This window comes from Adiantum capillus-veneris, chromosome 1 (assembly GCF_014529385.1).
Source record: "Adiantum capillus-veneris isolate H3 chromosome 1, ASM1452938v2, whole genome shotgun sequence".
Classification (NCBI taxonomy): Eukaryota; Viridiplantae; Streptophyta; class Polypodiopsida; order Polypodiales; family Pteridaceae; genus Adiantum; species Adiantum capillus-veneris.
This window is the reverse complement of record NC_140931.1, coordinates 69,069,308-69,082,518: the sequence shown is the minus strand read 5'-3', so window position 1 is coordinate 69,082,518 and position 13,211 is coordinate 69,069,308. Positions and strand designations below refer to the sequence as shown.

At 41.3% G+C, this 13,211-nt stretch overlaps 1 pseudogene; it reads right to left on the bottom strand.

Annotated features, from left to right (window-relative positions):
* Positions 1-1,540: 1,540 nt before the first annotated feature.
* LOC147464933 (uncharacterized) lies at positions 1,541-3,013 on the bottom strand (annotated as a pseudogene).
* Positions 3,014-13,211: the final 10,198 nt, after the last annotated feature.

Below are 13,211 nucleotides of genomic sequence, written 5' to 3'. Positions count from 1 at the left end.
ATCTCGAGAGCTCAACAAGACCTAGAGCAAGGCAAAGTTAACAAAGGAGATACAAAGGTCATCAACAGATTTGGATTCCTAAGTCTTCCAATGCTCCTAGTCAAAAGTCAAATGTCAACAATCAACAGAGGCCTACAACAACATCAAAGACTCCTATCACCAGGCCCAAATGGAGAATCAAAGAAATAATGGAGTTTTCACAGTCAAAGAAGGACAACCCAACCAATGAGATTGCAGATTTGAAGAGGATAAAACACGTATGGCAAAAGAAACCTTCAATGCCAACTTGGTACTTCAATAATCCTCTTTTTGAGGATTCAAACATTAGTCCCAAAGCTTCAATTCATATTAAACTTTCTCCTAAGAGTCGTAGTTATTATGCTTACGCTCAAGCTGGAAGAGTTGAGCATATCTAATTCATGTCGCTCATGCTGGATAAGGTGAGCATAAGAGTCAAAGTCTATCAACTTACAATTGGTGGAGTGTCATAGAGTCCAACACTCACGAACAGTGCACAACAAGATGAGAGCACATATCCTCGTCAACGAAAACCATTCTTAAGGGGTGCAAAGCCATGTCATATGCTTTATAGCTACATCATCTTTTTGAAGAACCCTTCAAAATCCTTCTTGCCCAACATATTGTTTCCCATGAATTTTTGTGTATGCAAAAATAAGATGTCCCGTTATCGTACATATGCATTAGACACTCTTTTTTTCTTCCACCAATGCACCTTGAGTGGACTACAAGAGACAAACCAATATTCCATCATGCTATCCTCTCATATTTTCTACCTTTTTAATTCCATATCTATCAACAAATAATCCTTTGAGTACTTTATTAACATTTCTCATGCTAATAAGTACTCCAATAATGTATGTATCCCAAAGGCACCTTTTTCCCACTCGGTTTTTTCCCTTTGTTCATCCAGGTATTAGACCCTAATTTAGAACCTCATCATTCTACTTCTCTTGTACATACGTTTCATAAATAAATAGTAGCATCATCATTATGCTATTACACCAGACAAGTGCAACATCATCTCTCACATGAGACCTATTCGGACCAATCAAGATGCTGCAGCAAATTGAACCTCACTACAAGAGGTTGTGTGCTCTTGTGACGCTGTTAGCGATGGAAATACATTGGGTTTTTATAACCCCCGGCGTCGCTAAAACCGTCGCTAATAGCGTCGCTACGAGAGCGTCGCTCTATGCGTCGCTATAAGTGTCGCTATATAGAGACGCTCATAGCGACGGTTATAGCGACGTTTACACAGAAGTCTATAGCGACACTACAGAGCCATAAATAGCGACGGTTATAGCGACGCCCGAGAGAAATTTTTGTTGGTGACAGGGCATTGAATGCCCCGCCACCCATCAACCATATTGTACTTGATTCACTTTTTTAAAAAAGTGCAAGGGTAGATAATAGACCCAAAATAGTCACCCACAAGACGCATTGTTCGCAAAATTGACAAGCGTAAAATTGACAATTGTACACATCATAGGCAAAATGAATTGATTGGCAAATGTAATAATGACAATTGTACAACATCATAGGCATAAAGAACTGATTGGCAAAATGAACTGCGGTGACAAATGTAATAATATACATGGTTCAAAAAGACGTATAAAATCCGTCTCATGATACATAAGCTATGAGAAACCCTAAACTAATGCTATCTAGCTACGGCTAAACTGACGTCGTCTAGTCAGACGTCTCATCACGTCCAAGCGGCGTATCTGTCAGATTCTGCAAAAAAATACAATAAGAGAGCTTTCAGTAAGTATAAACATATAACGACATTTATAAAACAATACAAAAAATAGAAAAGAGTAAACCCTAATACTAATCATGCCGCCGCGAGAACTGAGAATGTCCATCAGGGCGTTTAAGCCGTTCCTGCCTGCGTACTCGCGCTCGTATGGTGTGGGATCACGTCCTGTCATCAACCACTGTCAAAACATACAAAGATTTCATTATGTTAGCATTAAAAAACTCATAAACCCTAAACTATCGAACATAAAGAGCAATGCGAAAACACTTACAAAATCGACCTCAAATGATGCCCATCCACCGCTCCCCAAGTGGTGCGAGCTCCCTGCCTCTACTCGCGCTCTGGCTGCATCCTTTTGTTGCTTCCACTTGTCGGGATTCTCGCACGCGTCTTTCTTCGCATTCTTCCAATCTTCTTTGGCCAGCCAATCTGGCCTGTTCCACCCATGCTTGATTGCTTTTTTCACTTCGGAACGCTTGTGTTTGCAGTATTCGCGCATTCGAATCTTCATCAGGTCTTCATTGAAGCGCTGATCTCGTGTTGGAACGGGAAACTCATCATGAAGTATGCTGATGACTCTGGATTTTAAATCACTTGGTACTTCACTCCATTTGTTTAGTATGTAGTGTGCTGAGAGCAAAGACACCGCATGCGCGAGATCACCTTCTTGCCGTCATCATCCATGATGATGCCGCCGCTGAAGTCGACGGAGTAAGGCAAGACCTCTCGCCGGTGACGCGTGAACCTGGGTGTCCTGGCAGGGGTCTCTAACGGCGTGTCGATGGGGGTACGGACGTCAGGTGTCTCCACCGGCGTCTGGGCCCCGAAGCAGGGAGTGTCGAGTGGGGTGGCTCCTGGTGGAGTAGGTAGAGGTGTGTAGCTGCTAGGAACAGTCAGCCGCGCGAAACCTGGCGTAGATGGCGATGCTGTGGCTGGTGTGGGGGTGGACAAATAAGGGGAGGGTAAAGAGCCTCGTCAAACACGAGGCGGTGTGGAGGCATCGGCGGCGGAATCCCCACAATAACCGCCACCGCCACCACTAGAGCGCTTGTGTTTAGACGAGTGTGAAGATCGTCTCGTCGACACCGAAGCTTCGGAGCGCGCCGAATGCTCCAAAAGAGAGGGAGATGTGGATGGAGTAGGAACGCGCGATGATACGCCAGAGCGATGAAGCTCCATGTACCATTGTCTCTGCTGTGGTGACAAAGAAGAAAGAAACTCCTCATCATCCATACCTGCATTAAGCACACGAATATTTAAACTTAATATTGAATGAATAGAGTAGACAATGACGCAAAGACCATTAAATACAATGACGCATATAAATACAATGACGCAATGAATTGAGTGATAGAAGAGGCAAGTCGAAAACTCAGAATTTTCAATCAAAAGATGTGAGCGTGAGTAGAAAAGAGCGTTATACACCATGGAAGGTACTTAGAGAGCCAGAGCTTTTACAACACGGAGCAAAATTGTTCAAATACAATATTTGTGGCTTTAAGAGATCTCTCTCTCATCCTCGCATAACTCAGCATAACTTCCTATATCTATATAGAGCTCTCCGTTTAAACACATATCCTCTGTTTCATTTTGTAGCTCCTCTGCATGCACCCCATATAGAGTAGTAGCATCTTGATGCTCGTCTGGCACCACCGCAGCGGCTTCTGATTGAGCATCTTCTCTGATCTCCTCCATTGATGCCGTTGTGATTGGCACATGGTAGCCTTCATACGTCCTTGCACTACGAGGGGCTACCTCTATGACATACCACCAGTTTCATGTAGACTTTGTAGGATGAAATATTACCTGCCAGAGCCACATAACTTACATGAGAGCTTTCAAGTACATAACTTGTAAAAGGGGGATGTTAACTATTTACATACTTACTTGTTCACAATGCTCGGGTAGTACGAAAGTGTCTCTTAGGTCAGTCCATTTCTTAGTAGAATCCACCTCACGAAAACCAGACTCTCCTCTACGCACAGTAGCGTTGCAACCCTCCATGATTATCTTGAACCATTGCACGTCGAACAAGTCGACAAAAAATCCTCTGTAATCGATCCTCAAAATCTCTTGTAGCGTGCCGAACTAAGTGTGTTCCACCACCACAGGATCTGCATCAGAGGAACGTCCTCGACTAGACTGTTCAAATTTTGCCATGATTCCACAATCTTGAGTAAAACGCTTTTTGTCGATCCGTTCCACCCTAAAATGTCGGCCTTTACACCATGCTGCTGTGTATGACTTATACTACAACGAACAAAGATTATGAGTGGCCGTTCAAACGTTTAGAAATAAAGTCACTATCTAGTCGTACATTGCAAACTTACCTTGGTCGCGCAACCCCGAGAGTACTCCCACTCTTAGTAGAATCCACCTCAAGAAAACCAGACTCTCCTCTACGCACAGTAGCGTTGCGACCCTCCATGATTATCTTGAACCATTGCACGTCGAACAAGTCGACAAAAAATCCTGTGTAATCGATCCTCAAAATCTCTTGTAGCTTGCCGAAGTAAGTGAGTTCCGCCACCACAGGATCTGCATCAGAGGAACGTCGTCGACTAGACTGTTCAAATTTTGCCATGATTCCACAATCTTGAGTAAAACGCTTTCTGTCGATCCGTTCCACCCTAAAATGTCGACCTTTACACCATGCTGCTGTGTATGACTTATACTACAACGAACAAAGATTATGAGTGGCCGTTCAAACGTTTAGAAATAAAGTCACTAGCTAGTCGTACATTGCAAACTTACCTTGGTCGCGCAACCCCGAGAGTACTCCCACTCTTCTCTGATCTCCTCCATTGATGCCGTTGTGATTGGCACATGGTAGCCGTCATATGTCCTTGCACTATGAGGGGCTACCTCTATGACGTACCACCAGTTTGATGTAGACTTTGTAGGATGAAATATTACCTGCCAGAGCCACATAACTTACATGAGAGCTTTCAAGCACATAACTTGTAAAAGGGGGATGTTAACACTAAGTTGGTAACCTAATAGGACATAAAAGTGTCCTTTTAGGGTTTTGAAAAAAACCTCCAAAACCATAGTAGATCCACTCATTTTGTAAAATCCTTTCATGAGGTTATAGTTCAAGGCCTACTACACATGGAAAAAATAAGAAACTTGTAAAATTTATCATCTTTTGGTCACACCAAGCCTCCAAAGTTGATGCACCAGTACATTTTCATCAAAACAGTCATTTCTTACGTTTTGTTGCATAAAAATAAGATTAGGGATTTTTGTAGGACTTGAGATAAATTCCCTAGTTAACTTCAATGGGTTGGTGATGAGAACATATGATTGCTTCTCACTCACTATTTTTTGTTTTGCCTAAAGAAATAGGTACAAAAAAGTTGAATGTTTACCATTCTGCAAACCTATCATCAAAGTTTCTATAGCCACACCCAATACAAATAATATATGCATGTTTTCTTAGTTCCCTATTGTCCTTTAGGTTCATAAGGAGCCATGGAGCATGTCAAAATAATAATAAATCTCTTACCAAGGGGAATCTTGGGGACAAAGATGAAGTGCTAAATACAGCAAACATGAAAAAACCGGGTTCAACATTATGAGTTGTAGAACCCCATAGAAACTATTCAATATCTAGCCAAATTTGATCCTTATGACTAGATATGGTTGCTACCTACAAAATGCATGTAGTTGTCACAAGAAACTAACAATATTGAAAAAGCTATACTTGATATACTAGAATGTTTCGTTTTCTTCTATAATTGAAGAAATCAACCATCGTTGTCTACTATGTAAAATAGGGTATTAGGTGCCCCAAAATTCAAGGACTATTAGTTTTATGTTACAATATGAAACATAGAAAATCAAAACTGCATTTGGATATCATGAAAGCCACCAAAAAAATCATAGAAGAGCTAAAATTGGCTAAAAAAAAGGATTTGACAATTTTTGTAATTTGGTCATAACGTACAACTTTAACATTTATTTCTCCTTAGAAGCATTAGGACATGTTGAGGACTATGAAAGATAGTTCTCTAGCATTATAGACCTCACAAACATGAATTCTAGAGTGCTATAGCTGCAAAAAGTTGAAAAAAGCCAAAAAGAGGACCCGTTTTTTCACAAAGTTTAGGTTGTGAAATGTTGTTCAAGGACAAGGTTAAAGATGGAATTGATATTCCAAAAAAATGTCGAGTTTTTTTCAGCTCATGAGACAACTTTCTAGACAGATAGCACCTCAAAATCCATTTTGAAACTCTTTACATAATTCAAGAAAAATGGTCACTTAACAGGACATAAAAGTGTCCCATTACCAACCTAGTGTTGACTATTTACATACTTACTTGTTCACAATGCTCGGGTAGTACGAAAGTGTCTCTTAGGTCAGTCCATTTCTTAGTAGAATCCACCTCAAGAAAACCAGACTCTCCTCTACGCACAGTAGCGTTGCGACCCTCCATAAATATCTTGAACCATTGCACGTCGAACAAGTCGACAAAAAATCCTCTGTAATCGATCCTCAAAATCTCTTGTAGCATGCTGAAGTAAGTGAGTTCCGCCACCACAGGATCCACTCGATTCGTGCCCTTTGTCGCTCTTGCTTTGCATCCTCATATTGTGAAATCCACTTTTGCATCACTGGATTGTGAAGCATGCAAAATCGGTTGATTTTAGCCTCTAGATCTTCCGTCATCTTCTTCTCAACACCGAGATTGCACATGACAATCCCAGATATGCGCTCATTATCTATGGTTCGCCATAGCGTGTCCCGGGCTTTATCAAATCCCTCTAGCCACTCTCCAATGTACACTAGGGACTCTGATACCAACCAAACTTCTGCCATGCTACCCTCCGGACGTGCCTTTTGACGCACATATCCCTTAAGCGTTTTCATGAAACGTTCTAAGAAGAACATCCATCTGGAAGGAACTGTGCCAACTATTTCCACCTCATCAACTATGTGAACAAGAAGATGCACCTAAATGGTTAGCATGGTAGTAGGAAAATGTTTCTCAAACATGCACACAAGCTCCGCAGCATTTAGTCTGGCGAATGGTATGGAGTCTACGTTGATCTCCTTTTGTGAGATCCATTGCACCAGCTTTGCAAGTTTGTAGATTGTGTTACGGACGTCGAGAGACAAACATCCCTCAATGGCAACCGCTAAAATAAACTGTAAAGTATGTGCATCAATGATATTAAAGTCCACATTTTATGCAATGATATTAGAGTCCACTATGAACGTACCTGACACATTTTATGCCAATCGTGTGACTTCAAACCGGTAAGCTTTCCTTCTTTAGTAAAACATGTTCGGAGCGAGTGCATTACGCCAGTGGGGGTCCGCAAAGATCGAATGGTCTCTTTTACTTTGCGTTCTTGGGCTCCTGTGAAAATCCATGGTGCTTTAGGGAGTTTTATCGATCCATCAGACGCTTTTTGCGGCCAATATTGCTCCATACGATCCACATTTCTAAGGTCAACTCTGGCTCCCAAAGTATCTTTCTTGCCGGTCAGATGGTCCCATAGTAGATTACCCACATTCTTGAATATGTGCATTGGATCGAGCAAGTGATTGATCATGAGTCGGGGCCAGTATGGTAACTCGTACCATAGAGATAGTCTCTTCATCCCTGGAGGCAATCCGTCATCGCACATCTCCTTCTGCTCTAACCATGCTTGTGTAGACATCCTTGGTGGCTCTCTTCCCAAAAAGCCGTCGCGTAACACATGATTCTCTGGAAGATACGCTTGATGACCTTCGTAGATTTGCTTCTTCAGTGAGGGCGCCCTACGTGCATTCAGTCTAGGTCCACATGTGACACATGCTCTGTATCCGCTTGTTTGAAGCCCTGCATGTATACACATGATAATAGATCAACTATGGGAAAAAACAAGATTTACAGTGTCTGAGTGAGGAGTGTCAATAGATCACCTGAGCATTCTGTTAGCCCAGGATAGTCATGCATGGTCCACATTAGAATGCCTCTGATCAAAGCATTCCGTCGTCCTGTGTGTCGGCTCATATCCACCACCTCTATGCCAATCCACAATTGTTGTAGCTCTTCCAATAGTGGATGAAGATACACATCCATATTCTCCACTTTATATCGCCCTGGCACAATCAAGCTTAGCCATAGGTGCCCCTTCTTCGTAGTCAACCACGGGGGAATGTTGTAGTTGACGATGACAACGGGCCATACACTGTAAGATGTTGATCTTTGACCAAATGGATTTACGCCATCCATAGCCAGGCCTAAGCGCAAATTTCGAGCTTCCCTGGCAAAATCCGACCATGTTTCATCTATATGTTTCCAGGCTACGCAGTCTACAGGAATTCGTAGCACACCATCCGAAGATTTGTTCTCCTCATGCCATGATGCTAGGGCGGCCATGTACTTACATTCGAAGAAATGCTTGATGCGAGGAAGCAGAGGAAAATGTCGCAAAACCTTTTGTGGAATTTTTGTCCCATGGAGATCTACTCGATATCTTTCGGAATCACATTTCGGACACTTCTCCATGTCTATGTATTCCCCTCTGAAAAGAATGCAGTCATTAGGACAAGCGTGGATAGAATTGTAATCCATCCCCAAGTTTCGCAAAATCTTTCTTGCTTCATCTCGCGAATCTGGCATCACATTGTCAGCTGGTAGTATGTGCTCTTTAAGCAATCTACACAACATAAAAATACGATACAGTCGTGTAAAAATCTATCAGATCATTGTACATTTAGAGTTTTATTAAAGTAAACTAATTGTAATATATCACCTGAAAAGCGCTGTGACGCTAGTGTCACTCCATCCAAAATTTTCCTTCATGTTGAGAAGAACTAGGAGTGCTTTCAATCTAGACATACGTGCTCCATTATACAATGGCGTATCGGCTTCACTTTTCATATCATCATAGATAAGCCTTTCTGAATCCATGATCGTCTCGATCATTTCATCAATCTCGGGTTCAAACATTGCCTCGTTGGGAATGTGCTCTGCATGATCATCCCCCGAGCTGTCAGAGGCTACATCTTGTGGCCTCACATATGCTGCTTGACCAAAGCGCCTACGAACACGTCTATTGGGTTGCAAGATTGCTGCTTGTTGGCCAGCGTCAGAGTCCGACGAGTTATAATTGGCAACAACTTGATCTCTAATAGATGGATTGAACTCGCCAAATTCGCGAACGTGCTGCAAAGAAACACGTCTTGTCCGTCGCACAGCATGCTTGCATTGATTACAAGGACATAAGACCCTCGTTGAGAGATAGGTGTTTCGGTTGGACGGTCCCACATCCTCGTCACTACTCATAATGAGGATAAAAATCTTATAACCTGGACAAAAAATTTAATATTCTATTGACATTCTTCGTCTTATCTCTCTCTCTCTCTCTCTCTCTCTGTCTCTCTCTCTCTACCTCACATTCTCTAGTCATGTCCAATCCCCGCACACCTCGGTCTAGAGGTGCACGGAGATCAGAACCACCGGGTTATAATCTCGTCTTTATTGGTCAATACCTATATTTGTGGGTACAAGAAATCTACAGACCCACGTCTACATGATACTGCATGTAGTGGACAAAACCCCTTTGCCTCTTCTCTAGCTGTAGCACTTCACAGCATCTTAACATATTTTCACAGTAGATCTTTTCACTGTTCGTCTAACTCTAAACGCTAAACCGTAAGTAATTCTTGCGTGGACTCGATCTAACGTAAATAAGCGTAAATCTAAATAAACGTAAATCTAAGTAAAAATAAACCTAAATCTAATTTAACGTAAGTCTACATCTAACCTAATCTTTAACGTCTTTTGGGATAGTTTCCTACGACGTTATAACTCTCTTCTTCTTGTGTGTGTGTGTGGGTAAACCTAAATAAACCTAAGTCTAATCTAATATAACATAAATCTAAATCTAACGTAAATTATGTTATATTAAAAACAAAGAACTAAACTAACAGGGATTATAAGAACCTTAAAACTGATTTAACACATAATTTTTCACATAACTCGGCAAGAGTTGGCATTCTCATCACTAAAGATGTGAGAGTTAACTTCCGGCGGTGACGCTGCCTCATCTCCATCCACATCTGACGACAGCAATTGGCCCTTTGGACCGTTCTTACTCTTGTTACTAACTTTGAAGTTGCTGTTGAATGACTAGAGGTTGTCTAGATGGTCATTGTCGGGGATGTAGTGACTCTTGCCGCCCTGAAGATCCACCTTCTTCCCTATCTTCTGAAGACATTTCACCAGTACTTTTGGATCGACGGAGCCCACCATGAGTGAACGCAGCAATACCCTCTATTCCATTGAGGGCTTTCTTCACCCGCTTCATGCAGGCATCGCAGTCTATGGAGACCTAAATCTAATCTAATATAACGTAAATCTAAATCTAGCGTAAATAAACGTAAATCTAACTAAAAATAAACCTAAATCTAATCTAATTTAACTTAAATAAACCTAAATCTAATTTAACATAAGTCCACATCTAACCTAATCTTTAACGTCTTTTAGGATAGTTTCCTACGACGTTATAACTCTCTTCTTCTTGTGTGTGTGCGCGTGTGTGGATGTGTGTGCCAATAAAAAAAGATAAATGGTATAACCTTTCTATCACCCATGCCAAGTATGATAGATTGGTTATGCCATTTCCCTCTTGAATAATAGGTCTTGAGTTCAACTCCTCGTCGGCTAGATCTTTAGGTCTTTTAATTTTAATTAGTTTCCTACGACATTAAATTAGTTTCTCTCTCTTTCTCTCTCAATGTGTGTGCATTTTTTTGTTTATGCATGTTTTCTCTCTCTTTTCCTCTCTCAATGTGTGCGTTTTTTGTTTATGCATGTTCTCTCTCTCTCTCTCTCTTTTCCTCTCTCAATGTGTGCGTTTTTTGTTTATGCATGCTCTCTCTCTCTTTTCCTCTCTCAATGTGTGTGTGTGCATTCTTTGTTTATGTATGTGTGTGTGCGTTTTTGTTTATGTTTGTACTCTCTCTCTCTCTCTCTCTCTCTCTCTCTCTCAAAAAAACACTATGTGTGTGTGTGTGTGTGTGTGAGAGAGAGAGAGAGAGAGGGAGAGAAAAAGAGGGGAAGGGAACATGAGAGTGAGGAGAGGGAAGGAGCATACCTGGCTCTCCTTCCTCTCCTCGTGTGTGTGTGTGTGTGTGTGTGGAGAAGAAAGAGAGAGAGAGAGAGAGAGAGAGAGGGAGAGCGTTACCTGCTCCTTGCTTGAGGGCACCGAAAAACTCAGATCTGAGATCTGAGTTTTTGGGCGCTCTCTGATATTTTTTTTAGCCTAGCCGGCGTCGCTATGAGCGTCGCAAATTTACTTGTAAATTTGCGACGCTCATAGCGACGCAGGGATTTTTTTTTTTTGAGCGTCGCTGTGTGAGCATCGCTAATATGAATAGCCTCTTGTAGTGCCTAACAAGAAATTCAATGACAAATGAAGACAATCATCCCATCAACAACCAATCAAAAACCTTCCACAGCCTCCACGGGCACTTTTCAACAGTGCCCGAGGATGGGTATTAAAATCAGAATGGGGGAATGTTAACTGAGTCAACATCAGTTAACAGAAGCTTCTAAAGACCGAAGACATACAGATGCACATTGAGGATGAATACAACAAAGAAGCAGTAAAGATTGCAGTTACTCTCAATATGAAAAGCAAACACGGATACATCGTACACATTATTTCAAAAAAAATAATCCTTAGAGCTTGTGCACAGTGATTTATGTGGGCCTATGCCTTCTAAATCCCATGGTGGTGCATCCTATTATGTTACATTCATTGAGGATGCAACACGACATGTTTGGGTTTATGCCATGAAGTCTAAAGATGAGACATTTTCTTGCTTTAGGAAGTTCTTGTCTAGTGTTGAAATTGAGTCTGAACATACGTTGAAAGCTTTGCACTCAGATAATGGTGGAGAGTATGTCTCCAAAGATTTTACAGACTTTTTTTCAAGTCGGGGAAATAAGCGTGAGTTTACAGCTCCTTATACCCCTACACAAAATGGTGTTGTAGAACGAATGAATAGGACCATCCAAGAGCGGATTATGTATACGCTATCACAGGCTAATTTACCGCAAGTGTTTTGGGTTGAAGCATTATATACAGCCATATACTTGATCAATAGATCACCACATGCTTCATTACACTTTTTTGTACCTTTGGGGTCATGGTCAGGACATAAATTGTCTTATGAAAAACTCGGCACATTTGGTTTTGAAGCTTATGCACAATGTACCAAAGGAGTTGCGTGCTAAGGTAGATCCTAAGTCTAGGAAATGCATCTTCATTGACTATGGTGTAGATGGTCAATTTGGCTATCATTTTTGGGATCCAAAAAGTCGATTAGTGATTTGTAGCAGTGATGTTGTCTTTAATGAGACTAAGATTCGTAGACAGCCAGTGAAAAAGGTTGAATTCCGAAAAGTGACATTTTTTGATGTATCACGTCCTGTCCAGATAGCGCCCGAACCACTTACTACAGAGGCTAGTATGAGTTCTCATCATCCGTGGAGATCGCAAAGAGCCTTCTTGTTACAAAGGCGTTATGCTCTCCAATGATAAGGTTCAGTGGGAACATGCTATGAAGAGGGAGATGTCAAGTATTGCAAAGAACAAACATGGGAACTTGTTCCATTGCCAAAAAGTAGGAAAGCATTGCCTTGTAAATGGGTTTAAAAGAAGAATATTGACAATTACAAAGCTCATTTAGTGGCCAAAGGTTTCAAGCAAGAATATGGTGTTGATCTCCAGGAAATATTTTCTCCAGTGGTCAAGATTACCACATTGAGAATGTTCCTTGCTTTAGTCTCCGCTGAAGATATGGAGCTTGATCAAATGGATGTCATTACAACTTTCTTACATGGTGATCTAGAGGAATAGATGTATATGCAGCAACCTGAAGCGTTTGTGCTGCTAAAGAGCAAGGAACATTTGATATATAGGCTTCTGAAAAGTCTCTATGACATGAAGCAATCACCCAGACAATGGTATCAAAAGTTAATGGATGCCTCCCATTAAACCTGATCTCAAAAGACTAATGAAAATCAAAGACTACGCCCCTGCCCCCTTCCATGGTGTGGCTTTGTGTAGAAGTGCAATAATAAAAAATGCAATAAACCATAAGTGACATATGATACCATGATACGATGGAAATGTCATTATCACCACGTATTGTGTTTCTCAAAGGTTAATCACACACCAGTGATGTGGCGCTATAGTCTAGTGCCAACAAAAAGGCCTTTGAGAAGGATAGGGAATCAAGGAAACCTCAAGGTGGACAACAATAGGCTATATTATTAAGACCATTAGGACATTGTTATAAATGGGTTGGAGTACTTCCCCTTTCCTGACAACCCTTGAAATTGTATAGGTGTGGATAAAAGCACGTGTTTCCCTTTCACGCAATGAATCTTCATACAAAAAAAGGAAAGGCCACTTTAAATAT